The sequence below is a fragment of the Pseudophryne corroboree genome, unplaced genomic scaffold (genome assembly GCF_028390025.1).
Source record: "Pseudophryne corroboree isolate aPseCor3 unplaced genomic scaffold, aPseCor3.hap2 scaffold_1707, whole genome shotgun sequence".
In the NCBI taxonomy this organism is placed as follows: Eukaryota; Metazoa; Chordata; class Amphibia; order Anura; family Myobatrachidae; genus Pseudophryne; species Pseudophryne corroboree.
Window position 1 is genome coordinate 3,803 of NW_026968343.1, and position 14,669 is coordinate 18,471.

Sequence of the window (14,669 nt, forward strand, 5' to 3'; positions counted from 1 at the left end):
GCAGAGGAGGCCTGGAGGACCGCAGAGGAGGCCTGGAGGACCGCAGAGGAGGCCTGGAGGACCGCAGAGGAGGCCTGGACGACCGCAGAGGAGGCCTGGACGACCGCAGCGGACTGGACGAAGTCAGCGGCATGGAGGACCGCAGAGGAGGCCTGGAGGACCGCAGAGGAGGCCTGGAGGACCGCAGAGGAGGCCTGGAGGACCGCAGAGGAGGCCTGGAGGACCGCAGAGGAGGCCTGGACGACCGCAGAGGAGGCCTGGACGACCGCAGCGGACTGGACGAAGTCAGCGGCATGGAGGACCGCAGAGGAGGCCTGGAGGACCGCAGAGGAGGCATGGAGGACCGCAGAGGAGGCCTGGAGGACCGCAGAGGAGGCCTGGAGGACCGCAGAAGAGACCTGGAGGACCGCAGAGGAGGCCTGGAGGACCGCAGAGGAGGCCTGGAGGACCGCAGAGGAGGCCTGGAGGACCGCAGAGGAGGCCTGGAGGACCGCAGAGGCCTGGACCACAGCAGCGGACTGGACGAAGTCAGCGACTTGGACGACCGCAGAGGAGGCCTGGAGGACCGCAGAAGAGACCTGGAGGACCGCAGAAGAGACCTGGAGGACCGCAGAGGAGGCCTGGAGGACCGCAGAGGAGGCCTGGAGGACCGCAGAGGAGGCCTGGAGGACCGCAGAGGCCTGGACCACAGCAGCGGACTGGACGAAGTCAGCGACTTGGACGACCGCAGAGGAGGCCTGGAGGACCGCAGAAGAGACCTGGAGGACCGCAGAAGAGACCTGGAGGACCGCAGAAGAGACCTGGAGGACCGCAGAGGAGGCCTGGAGGACCACAGAGGAGGCCTGGAGGACCGCAGAGGAGGCCTGGAGGACCGCAGAGGGCTGGACGACCGCAGAGGCCTGGATTCAAGTGTGCTGTTGCCAGGAACACCAATGATGACCAGCACACCTGCTCACAGGCCACTTCGCAATACATTCGGAGGCTCTCTGAACAATATTGCCCTGGCTGTCATCTCAACTTCCCTGGACGACCATCTGTACAGAGCTTCAAATGGACATATTCAGAAATATGCATATTCTCTGTTCCAGCACCATGTACGGTACGACAAATACTTGACGTGGGCCAATCGTGTGAACTTTGATGGTTCCAAGGGCAAACTTCCGCTGCCCAAAAATCTGGTACATGACATCATGGCTAGGTGTGAACGCCGCGTGAGGATTGGTGATCCAGAAAAGAGGAAGATAAGGGATACCATAAACTCTGTGCTGAGAACGAAGAGGAAAATGACTTGGAAGCTCGACTATGATGAAACCAGATCATTACCTAACTCCTAGCTTCTGCACATCAGCTTCACACAGCTGAAGTTAAAAAATTGTGTCAATGTACCTGTATTACCTGTACATTTTCTGGGGCTGCATGCACTGTGCTGAATCCACTTGGAGCAGCTCGGTTACTCAAAGGGGAGTGCATGAACTTGGCTCACCACATTCCTGGTAATGTAAGGGCCTGTTACAAGTTGCCCCTTTTATTCCTGTTGATTTTTTCGGCGCTGCTGTATCTATCCAGTAGCAGCCGAGTCCATTGTGCTGTGTCCATCTGGGGCCTTGGGCTGCGTTTCCATCCAGGGGCTGCTGTTGTCAGTCCTCTATTCTGGTGTCCGTATGCGACAGTGTTAAAAAGCAAAAGACAAAAACGAAAAATAATTCAAAAAAGCAAAACCTAAAAATAAAGTACAAAAACCATTACCCCGCACCACCACCACAAAAAAATAAATTATAAAAATGTTAAAGTTGATATTGTTACTGTATTTGTGCTGTTACCTTTTGATTAAAGTACCGTACAGTATGTGTGATGTTGGCTTTATTACAATACAGTACAGTATGTGTGATGTTACATGTTCCAAATGACTTTGTCCGTAAATAAAGTGTTTCTTAAAATAAACATGACGTGGTTTCCAATGTTTGTATTCCCAACTTCCTGTACTGTATAAATTAGTACTACTGTATGATGGGAATTCAATTAAGAGTGGTATACTGTATGTAAAACAACTTGGTTAGGCATCTTGCATTTCATATTTTAATAAAAACCACAGGAAACTTCTATTTTTAAAAGTTTATTGAAGAAAAAAAAGGTGTTTTTTTTTTTAAATAAAGTTTGAAAGTTAATTAAAACAAAAAAGTAGTTTGTTCTTCGTTACATTCTTTTCTTGTGTATATAGATATCTGTGGGGAAAAAAAAAAAAAAAGTATTAAAGTAAAGACACTCATGTTCATTTGTTTTCCAAGAAAATTTGTGGAACCACACAGCCCAGCAATAAGTCATGCTGGGCTGTGTGGTTCCACAAAAGGCATGCGGTACAAAGTGAAATAGTGGTGTCAGTGGTCAGCACTTTGACACGCTAACATTTGTGGAACCACACAGCAATGGCTGACACACACAAAATGGCTGACACACACAAAATGCCTGACACACACAAAATGCCTGACACACACAAAATGCCTGACACACACAAAATGCCTGACACACACAAAATGCCTGACACACACATGCTGGAGTGAAAACACATGTTTGCCAAACAGTCGACAGCACATGTCGGCAAGATGGCCGACCAAACTTGCTCCAAATCACCCCAAACTGGCCAGAAAGCACCCCAGCACACTCAGGAGGTACTGTACACCACAGCTAAATTAGGAGAGAATTTCATTACAAACAGCCAGATCTTGCAGATTATCTGCCAGATAATTGTATGGTGTACAGTATGCCTATCTTATACAGTAGAAAAAGATACTATACAATGGAGTACAAGAACAAAATTTTTTATTAAATAAAATTAAATAAAACTTAATAAAATATTAAAATAGTGGTCCACTAGGAGGTGGACCACCACCCGCTGGAGCTGGATGGCACGCCGCAACTGTTCTGTGGGAAAAAAAGGACAGTATTACAAAACAAATACTGAATACTGTACTTTACAGTGTAGTAATGGCAATACAGTACTGTACTTTACTCTATATTAGACAATATTGTTATTTACAATGTACAGTACTGTATTGTCAGTACAGTAAATCAAACACTACTGTATGCTGTCGAGGTAATTTAAACATTGCTTTAGTTTACCTCTTGTATAAGTGGGCTGCTGCCTGCCCGCTTCTGGGCCAGCCCACCTATCTTGCCCCTGTCTGGGGCCCCCATAAATAATTGGCACTATATTGGAGAAAAAAAAACATTTAGTCACATTCAAATAGTAAACAATTATTACTGTATACTGTAGGTACAGTATTATACTGTATTGCTGGTATTCAAAATATAAAGTACTGTACAAGAGTTTAGCTTCAATAGGTCATAAACAAATTGTCAAAGGAATTAAACACCACAGTACAAATACTGTAGACATTTACTGTATGTATTAGCAGTCATGACATTTCATGACCGCTTCAGAAAAAAGAGGGTTACAGTACTGTAGGTGGTGTTGTAGGGAGTACTATCCATAATAGTGGACTGTACTCAGAGCCAGCCATAAATAATATGATTCCCTAGTCAAGTTTTTGGATGCTGCCCCCTTGCACAGATGCTATTTCCGCCTCTGAGCCTGTACCCCTTTCCCAGCACCATCACCCCTCAACCATAGCAGTCGTCATTTTGGTGCTCCTCCAACTTACTGTACTGTATGTTTAAAATAGCAACAGTGTGCACATTCGGTGTGCATCCCAAAACGGTGCATGTTCTTGCTGGGAAGGGGCAAGGCCACACAGTAATTCCCCAATCTGAAATGACGCCACACAGTACTGCAACTTTATTCACAACATATCATGCAATAGTGTCTCTTTTTCTCGTTACATCATATGATAGTACCACATTACTCCTCAAAGTATTCCCACTTATTCACATTGCATCACATCATATTGCTCTTTGTTCACATTAGACCACACAGTAGTGCCCTTGCTACAGTATATGTTACACAACAAAGTACTGTATACACATAATGCTGCACATTAGTAATGCATTTTGTATGCACAGAATATACTGTAGGCATGCTGCATATCATATTAATCAGCAGAAGCTGCTTGTGCCCCTGGGCATTTGGCAAGTATGCCTATGCCTAGGGCAGGCTCAGACTGGAGATCAGTACGTAATCCCGCTGGACGGGATCCCGGCAGTCAAAATACAGACGCCGGAATCCCGACCACACAATCCCGACAGGGGCGGCGAGCGGAAAGCAGCCCCTTGCATGCTTGCTTCGCTCGCCACGCGGTGGGCACGGTGCCTCGCTACGCTCTACACACTATTATATCAGTAGTCAGGAAACGCAGCATGCATTTGTGGAGTGAAGAGGGTGAAAAAGGAGAGAAAGTACAGTTTGTACTGTAAGGTTATGTCAGAGGGTGTGAAGATGATCAGCTCAGTGTTATACATGTTACAGTAAGTTAGAATACAGTACAGTGCATTATGTATTTCTATTTTATTACCAGGTGTCTCCTCCACTGGTTGGCGACGGGCTGTAAAAAGATAAAATACAGTTAGTCATATCAGTTGGACTTAAAGTAATGTTGGAGAAAAAAAATACTGTAATTGCAGTACCAACTATTGCTACTGTACAGTATATTTATTTACCAAAATGGTATTCTGGCTCGTCGTCTGTGGGTAAAAGAGAAGAATATTATAAGATACAGTATACAGTAAAAAGTATAGTAATAGTAAACTAGTGTCCAGGCCTAGTGACAGGTGGGTAAAAAAAAGGTATGCTTGTGACAGGCATGGTGATTCCAAGGGACCCCACCGAGACCATCAGAAAATTTGTGAGTGGCCCGTATGCCGGTGATTATGACTAGACTAAGGTAGCAACTCTTTTTTGCTTTGAATTATGCATACTGTACAGTACTGTACTGTATGTGCATATTGTACAGTACACTTAAAATATTTAGCAGTTACTGTAGTGGTAATTTGTAGTGGCAAATATGAGAATTCTAACTACAGTATATGAAGATACTTCTCTGACAATTACAAATATTACCTACTGTACTGCATTATCGTCTGTAAGTGTAACTACTGTAGATAAATGTTAATGTGGAATGTGATTGGTTGCTACTGTATGGGCAATATCACCAGTTCAAACAAAAACAATCATCTAAAGTCCCCCATCCACTATTCCGATTTGTGCAATTTTTATCCGATTTCTACGCATTTTCCAGAAAAATCTGATGAAAAGTGCTACTCTGGTGGAATCAAATCAATGTCAGTGATAATTCTTACCACTAAATGCCGCCTCATCATATGCATCATCCTCCTCGGCGGCCTGTTCCAGTGTAGGAACTATGAAAAAACATTAATGCGAAAAAAAAGGTTCATTCCAGGAAATACACTACTTTACACCTAACCGCTAGAATCCTGACTGCTGGTCATGCAAACCCAACCCATTGGTTTAACACAATGTACAGTACAGTACAATACTTTAGTTTACTTACCAAGTTGGGGAGAGGGCTTTTTCTCCCCTTCCTCATCCCCTTCCTCATCACTGTCAATAATCACTGAGTGGAAAATAAAAAAATATTATAAACAAAATACAGTAGAGTACAGTTACTACAAAATTGCACAGTAGTACAGTGCTACAGGAGGCAGAGATATATTCATAATACAGTAGGAGCAGAATGACTGTCCAGTGGTAGGGGACATACAGTACTGTACTGTGCCTGTATTTAACTCGTGTTGGAGGAGAGGCGATTTCGCACACAGAGGCGAAAAGGGGTCTTCACAGTGAGGGAAATACTGTACAGTACATGTTTGGAATTCCCTGCCTGAAAAGTAATAAAAGTGGACTTGGTCAATACTTTTAAGAATGGGCTTGTGATCCTACTGTACTTACTATACTGTGGCGGCTCCGACGACTCAGAGTCCACGTAAGTGACATCTGTGTTGAATATAAAAAAAACAAAAAGAAAAGTCAATGGGATTTCTGCAATCAGGATACCGCTGTCGGTCACTTGACTGCTGGAATCCTGACCACTGGTCACGCAAACCCAAGCCATTGGTACTGTTAATAAATCAATGAATGTAGAATGTAGAGTACTGTACAGTAGATTACAATTCTTACCAGGCTGGCCTGAAGGCTCCCCCATTTCCTCCTCCTCTGTATCAATAACGAGGCGGTCTGTGTGTACAAGATAACAAGTATTGTAAAATAAAAAAATTACAGTAATACTGTAGGAAACTAGTGTGTCTGTAACAAAAATAATGATTACCACTTCCAGAGCTCTGCTGGTCAGACGGTGTTGGTGGTGGTGGTGGTGGTGGTGGTGGTGGTGGTGGTACTGTGAGAAAAAACAACAGTGCTGTAAGTGAAGGTGTCAATTTGAAACATGTACTGTACAGTATCCAGGACACATGTACAGTAGTGTAACAACGATGACAGTAGCACCAGAATTCTCGTTACACAATACCTGGCAGCGCAGCAGCAGGTGGTGGTGGTGGTGGTGGTGGTGGTGGTGGTACTGTGGGAAAAAAAATAACAGTACTGTAAGTGAAGCTGTCAATTGGAAACATGTACTGCACAGTATCCAGGACACATGTACAGTAGTGTAACAACGATGACAGTAGCACCAGAATTCTCGTTACACAATACCTGGCAGCGCAGCAGCAGGTGGTGGTGGTGGTGGTGGTGGTGGTGGTACTGTGGGAAAAAAAATAACAGTACTGTAAGTGAAGCTGTCAATTGGAAACATGTACTGCACAGTATCCAGGACACATGTACAGTAGTGTAACAACGATGACAGTAGCACCAGAATTCTCGTTACACAATACCTGGCAGCGCAGCAGCAGGTGGTGGTGGTGGTGGTGGTGGTGGTGGTGGTGGTGGTACTGTGGGAAAAAAAATAACAGTACTGTAAGTGAAGCTGTCAATTGGAAACATGTACTGCACAGTATCCAGGACACATGTACAGTAGTGTAACAACGATGACAGTAGCACCAGAATTCTCGTTACACAATACCTGGCAGCGCAGCAGCAGGTGGTGGTGGTGGTGGTGGTGGTGGTGGTGGTACTGTGGGAAAAAAAATAACAGTACTGTAAGTGAAGCTGTCAATTGGAAACATGTACTGCACAGTATCCAGGACACATGTACAGTAGTGTAACAACGATGACAGTAGCACCAGAATTCTCGTTACACAATACCTGGCAGCGCAGCAGCAGGTGGTGGTGGTGGTGGTGGTGGTGGTGGTGGTACTGTGGGAAAAAAAATAACAGTACTGTAAGTGAAGCTGTCAATTTGAAACATGTACTGCACAGTATCCAGGACCAAAAAGGGGTCCGGCCAATAAACAATCTGCATCAGAGAAGCAAGATACAGTATGCTTAAAGTATACAGTACTATATACTACAGTAGATCGCCAACAAACGTAAATTAACAAACAACTATCACTGGAATTTACCATCCTCATCCCGTAGCGAAGCACGGGTATTCAGCTATCTACAATGTTATTTATACTTTGTGTTTAATATTTACATTTAGTTTTGTAAACAGACATTCTTAACATTAACGGATTGCAGCGAGTTATCTGTGATGGTCAGGACAGGGGGTTGGGACTATAGAAATCACTATGTACTGTACACTACTGTATTTGACAATACTTACCAGCTTGGCGGCGCCTGTCCCGCCTCCTGTGACGTCGTGCTACCAGCCCTGTAAAAATATATATACAGTATAATGGCAGCATACTGTACAGCCAATGAAATTCAACATTGACAGCATCTTTATGACATCACAATAAATGGAATTGTTCATTCTAGTACCCTGCACCTAATCACTCAGGAGGGCATAGTGTACTGTACTGTCTTCAAAACTTAAGGGGCACATTTCTAAATGTGACAAACAGTACACTTACAGTATCGCTACAGTACAGTAGGTCCAGGGTATTAGACAGAACACTACCTTTATAGACATTGTAACACACATAAGCATTGCCCTTATAAACATTATGACACACATCAGCATGCAGCCCTCCCACCCTTAACCATCTCAGTACTGTTCATTACATTACAAATTGATTTCATGACAGATGATGCAGTACTCACCTGAATTCATCTTATTCACGTCATGTCACAGTAGTGCAGTTTATTCACGTCACAGTACTGTCCTTGATTCACGTTGTGTCACACAGTAGAGCACCGTATTCACGTCACAGTACTGTCCTTGATTCACGTTGTGTCACACAGTAGAGCACCGTATTCACGTCACAGTACTGTCCTTGATTCACGTTGTGTCACACAGTAGAGCACCTTATTCACGTCACAGTACTGTCCTTGATTCACGTTGTGTCACACAGTAGAGCACCGTATTCACGTCACAGTACTGTCCTTGATTCACGTTGTGTCACACAGTAGAGCACCTTATTCACGTTACTGTACGTCACAGTAGTGCAGTAGTATATCCACATTACGTCACAAAGTAGAGATCTGCCAGTCATGAACCTTATGCAAGAGTAATGCACGTCAGAACACATTAGGCCACTGTAACATCCCTTAGAATAATTTCTGCCAAAGTAACATCCCTTAGAACACTGTACTACATATCTGAAACACAAATTTCGGCACACTGCAATTAAACCACACAATGCACTGCACGACTGCGTGATATGACAAACTGCACATTTCCCTGCAAAATATGATACAATGTACACTACACAAAAAACTGCAATTACCACATGTGTATACAGTACACTGCACGACAGTGCTGGCCCTAGCCAGGTACAGATACAGCCGCAGTCACGCAAAATATAGGCATGCCGCATATCATTTTAATCAGCAGAAGCTGCTGGTGCCCCTAAGCATAGCAAATGCCCTAGGCATTTGCCTACTGTAGTTTGCCTATGCCTAAGGCCTGCTCTGCTGCACGATGTGATTCACTATGTATTACACTCACTGCACAATACCATATTCTGAATGTACACTGCATGACACGCTGCAATTACGCAGCACGATACACTGTGATACATTGCATATACTGTACACTGCATGATACTGTACACTGCACAATCGTAGACCACCTGGATTGTAAAGAACTACTGTACTGTATATACACAAGTTTAAAAAAATAACAATTGTTTTTGTAAAACGCATGTCGATCTTTTTCCATGTCAACTTAACGACCATGTCAACCTACAGTAACTGGTGTCAACCAATTTCAAAAGCCGCACCATCTAGGTCGACGCAAAAAAACAAATTGACCTTTTGACCCGGGTTAACGTTTGGTCCTTGTTTAACCATTTGTTTACCACAAATACTGTACAGTGCTGTATAGACCGGATACCTGCTGCTACAGCAGCCCCTGCTATAATGTACTGTACCTGTAACTACAGTAACTTAAAGTACAGTAATCTACAGTAATGTACTGTACTTACAATCCCTTATGGCCTGCAGGCGTCGTGGGGTCCGCCTCACGAGGTCACTCCACCTCCTCTGGAGAGACCTCACCGTTCTCCTCCGGTTGTAGGTCCGGAGGATATCCCTGCTGGCCCTCCGGTATGCCCTCACTTTCTCCTCGTTGCTGGCGAGAGTTCTGTCCCGCCAGCGAACGAGGAGACGCAGCTCACCAAGAGCATAGGGACGGTCCCGTGCAGCAGCCATAACCGTCCTTATGCTCAATGAGCGTCTCAGACGTCGTGCGCCTCAGACGTCGTGCGTCTCAGACGTCGTGCGGTCCAGGCATTCAACGTACAGTACTGTAGTTACTGTACTTTGTGACAGTTTCCCTTAGTTTTAAATATGCCCTTTCTTTGACCACAGTATTTTCCACTGTCTTGCCCTACGCCCTTCCCTCCTGGGAGCCTTCACAGTTCTTATGCAATACACAAATACCGAAGATGCACAGTCCGTCAGAATACACTCATTTCATTCCCGCTGTTTAGGTGCATTTAGCGTAAAGAATCGCTCCTGCAGATGTACTTTGATTTATGTGAAACCTGTGTGCATCCTTCCATTGACTGTCTTACAATGTAAATAAAATAATACAGTGCATTATTACAGAAAAAAAAAAAAAAAAGAAAGAAAGCACATCAGGTCTCGAACCCTGGACTCCCAGCGAGGGAGGTGGGAGCCTTCACCCCTAGCCCACGACGCCTCATGAGAGATTTCCAATTTCATGTGTGAAAGTACTGCAAACAGCGCCCGGCCCCCGCCCCATTGCTGTTGGTTTATGCCTTAGAGGACTCGGACACTCGCATTTGTAAAGCACGGTGTTTTCCTCCGCCTCCTGCTAGCCTGTTGCCCTTCCCCCATGGGAGCCTGCACAGATCATGCAGTAGACAGGGAGGGAATGCAGGTCATGTGCAATACACAAACGCCCACTGTAGTACTATTTTGCTCACTTACAGTACCGTACTGTACTGTAGGTTGCATTTAGCGTAAAGAATCGCTCCTGCAGATGTACTTTGATTTATGTGAAACCTGTGTGCATCCTTCCATTGGATGTACTGTATTGGAGATAATTTTTTTTTTTTTAAAGTGAATGTCACGGGAACACATTAAAAATAAGGTTGGCACTTCCTTCCCATTGGTGTTGGTTTACAGTATGCCGTAGTGTACTCGGACGCTCATGTAATTGCATTTCAAAGGCACAGTATTTTCCATCGTCTCCCCCCTACCCCCATCGCCCTTCCCCCCTGGGGGCCTGCACAGGGAGGAAATTCAGGTCCTGTGCAATACACAAACGCTGAAGATCTACTGTACAGTACTGTTTTGCTCAGTTGGTAGCGTCAGAATACACTCATTTCATTCCCGCTGTTTAGGTGCATTTAGCGTAAAGAATCGCTCCTGCAGATGTACTTTGATTTATGTGAAACCTGTGTGCATCCTTCCATTGACTGTCTTACAATGTAAATAAAATAATACAGTGCATTATTACAGAAAAAAAAAAAAAAAAGAAAGAAAGCACATCAGGTCTCGAACCCTGGACTCCCAGCGAGGGAGGTGGGAGCCTTCACCCCTAGCCCACGACGCCTCATGAGAGATTTCCAATTTCATGTGTGAAAGTACTGCAAACAGCGCCCGGCCCCCGCCCCATTGCTGTTGGTTTATGCCTTAGAGGACTCGGACGCTCGCATTTGTAAAGCACGGTGTTTTCCTCCGCCTCCTGCTAGCCTGTTGCCCTTCCCCCATGGGAGCCTGCACAGATCATGCAGTAGACAGGGAGGGAATGCAGGTCATGTGCAATACACAAACGCCCACTGTAGTACTATTTTGCTCACTTACAGTACCGTACTGTACTGTAGGTTGCATTTAGCGTAAAGAATCGCTCCTGCAGATGTACTTTGATTTATGTGAAACCTGTGTGCATCCTTCCATTGGATGTACTGTATTGGAGATAATTTTTTTTTTTTAAAGTGAATGTCACGGGAACACATTAAAAATAAGGTTGGCACTTCCTTCCCATTGGTGTTGGTTTACAGTATGCCGTAGTGTATTCGGACGCTCATGTAATTGCATTTCAAAGGCACAGTATTTTCCATCGTCTCCCCCCTACCCCCATCGCCCTTCCCCCCTGGGGGCCTGCACAGGGAGGAAATTCAGGTCCTGTGCAATACACAAACGCTGAAGATCTACTGTACAGTACTGTTTTGCTCAGTTGGTAGCGTCAGAATACACTCATTTCATTCCCGCTGTTTAGGTGCATTTAGCGTAAAGAATCGCTCCTGCAGATGTACTTTGATTTATGTGAAACCTGTGTGCATCCTTCCATTGACTGTCTTACAATGTAAATAAAATAATACAGTGCATTATTACAGAAAAAAAAAAAAAAAAGAAAGAAAGCACATCAGGTCTCGAACCCTGGACTCCCAGCGAGGGAGGTGGGAGCCTTCACCCCTAGCCCACGACGCCTCATGAGAGATTTCCAATTTCATGTGTGAAAGTACTGCAAACAGCGCCCGGCCCCCGCCCCATTGCTGTTGGTTTATGCCTTAGAGGACTCGGACGCTCGCATTTGTAAAGCACGGTGTTTTCCTCCGCCTCCTGCTAGCCTGTTGCCCTTCCCCCATGGGAGCCTGCACAGATCATGCAGTAGACAGGGAGGGAATGCAGGTCATGTGCAATACACAAACGCCCACTGTAGTACTATTTTGCTCACTTACAGTACCGTACTGTACTGTAGGTTGCATTTAGCGTAAAGAATCGCTCCTGCAGATGTACTTTGATTTATGTGAAACCTGTGTGCATCCTTCCATTGGATGTACTGTATTGGAGATAATTTTTTTTTTTTTAAAGTGAATGTCACGGGAACACATTAAAAATAAGGTTGGCACTTCCTTCCCATTGGTGTTGGTTTACAGTATGCCGTAGTGTACTCAGACGCTCATGTAATTGCATTTCAAAGGCACAGTATTTTCCATCGTCTCCCCCCTACCCCCATCGCCCTTCCCCCCTGGGGGCCTGCACAGGGAGGAAATTCAGGTCCTGTGCAATACACAAACGCTGAAGATCTACTGTACAGTACTGTTTTGCTCAGTTGGTAGCGTCAGAATACACTCATTTCATTCCCGCTGTTTAGGTGCATTTAGCGTAAAGAATCGCTCCTGCAGATGTACTTTGATTTATGTGAAACCTGTGTGCATCCTTCCATTGACTGTCTTACAATGTAAATAAAATAATACAGTGCATTATTACAGAAAAAAAAAAAAAAAAGAAAGAAAGCACATCAGGTCTCGAACCCTGGACTCCCAGCGAGGGAGGTGGGAGCCTTCACCCCTAGCCCACGACGCCTCATGAGAGATTTCCAATTTCATGTGTGAAAGTACTGCAAACAGCGCCCGGCCCCCGCCCCATTGCTGTTGGTTTATGCCTTAGAGGACTCGGACGCTCGCATTTGTAAAGCACGGTGTTTTCCTCCGCCTCCTGCTAGCCTGTTGCCCTTCCCCCATGGGAGCCTGCACAGATCATGCAGTAGACAGGGAGGGAATGCAGGTCATGTGCAATACACAAACGCCCACTGTAGTACTATTTTGCTCACTTACAGTACCGTACTGTACTGTAGGTTGCATTTAGCGTAAAGAATCGCTCCTGCAGATGTACTTTGATTTATGTGAAACCTGTGTGCATCCTTCCATTGGATGTACTGTATTGGAGATAATTTTTTTTTTTTTAAAGTGAATGTCACGGGAACACATTAAAAATAAGGTTGGCACTTCCTTCCCATTGGTGTTGGTTTACAGTATGCCGTAGTGTACTCGGACGCTCATGTAATTGCATTTCAAAGGCACAGTATTTTCCATCGTCTCCCCCCTACCCCCATCGCCCTTCCCCCCTGGGGGCCTGCACAGGGAGGAAATTCAGGTCCTGTGCAATACACAAACGCTGAAGATCTACTGTACAGTACTGTTTTGCTCAGTTGGTAGCGTCAGAATACACTCATTTCATTCCCGCTGTTTAGGTGCATTTAGCGTAAAGAATCGCTCCTGCAGATGTACTTTGATTTATGTGAAACCTGTGTGCATCCTTCCATTGACTGTCTTACAATGTAAATAAAATAATACAGTGCATTATTACAGAAAAAAAAAAAAAAAAGAAAGAAAGCACATCAGGTCTCGAACCCTGGACTCCCAGCGAGGGAGGTGGGAGCCTTCACCCCTAGCCCACGACGCCTCATGAGAGATTTCCAATTTCATGTGTGAAAGTACTGCAAACAGCGCCCGGCCCCCGCCCCATTGCTGTTGGTTTATGCCTTAGAGGACTCGGACGCTCGCATTTGTAAAGCACGGTGTTTTCCTCCGCCTCCTGCTAGCCTGTTGCCCTTCCCCCATGGGAGCCTGCACAGATCATGCAGTAGACAGGGAGGGAATGCAGGTCATGTGCAATACACAAACGCCCACTGTAGTACTATTTTGCTCACTTACAGTACCGTACTGTACTGTAGGTTGCATTTAGCGTAAAGAATCGCTCCTGCAGATGTACTTTGATTTATGTGAAACCTGTGTGCATCCTTCCATTGGATGTACTGTATTGGAGATAATTTTTTTTTTTTTAAAGTGAATGTCACGGGAACACATTAAAAATAAGGTTGGCACTTCCTTCCCATTGGTGTTGGTTTACAGTATGCCGTAGTGTACTCGGACGCTCATGTAATTGCATTTCAAAGGCACAGTATTTTCCATCGTCTCCCCCCTACCCCCATCGCCCTTCCCCCCTGGGGGCCTGCACAGGGAGGAAATTCAGGTCCTGTGCAATACACAAACGCTGAAGATCTACTGTACAGTACTGTTTTGCTCAGTTGGTAGCGTCAGAATACACTCATTTCATTCCCGCTGTTTAGGTGCATTTAGCGTAAAGAATCGCTCCTGCAGATGTACTTTGATTTATGTGAAACCTGTGTGCATCCTTCCATTGACTGTCTTACAATGTAAATAAAATAATACAGTGCATTATTACAGAAAAAAAAAAAAAAAAGAAAGAAAGCACATCAGGTCTCGAACCCTGGACTCCCAGCGAGGGAGGTGGGAGCCTTCACCCCTAGCCCACGACGCCTCATGAGAGATTTCCAATTTCATGTGTGAAAGTACTGCAAACAGCGCCCGGCCCCCGCCCCATTGCTGTTGGTTTATGCCTTAGAGGACTCGGACGCTCGCATTTGTAAAGCACGGTGTTTTCCTCCGCCTCCTGCTAGCCTGTTGCCCTTCCCCCATGGGAGCCT

At 45.1% G+C, this 14,669-nt stretch overlaps 1 long non-coding RNA gene across 1 annotated transcript; it reads right to left on the reverse strand.

Annotated features, from left to right (window-relative positions):
* Nucleotides 1-5,139: 5,139 nt before the first annotated feature.
* LOC135002044 (uncharacterized) lies at nt 5,140-6,272 on the reverse strand. Its single transcript, XR_010203335.1, has 5 exons — nt 6,237-6,272; nt 6,089-6,145; nt 5,861-5,905; nt 5,463-5,525; nt 5,140-5,310 (listed from the first exon to the last, which is right to left on the reverse strand). It is a non-coding gene; the product is annotated as an uncharacterized LOC135002044 (long non-coding RNA).
* Nucleotides 6,273-14,669: the final 8,397 nt, after the last annotated feature.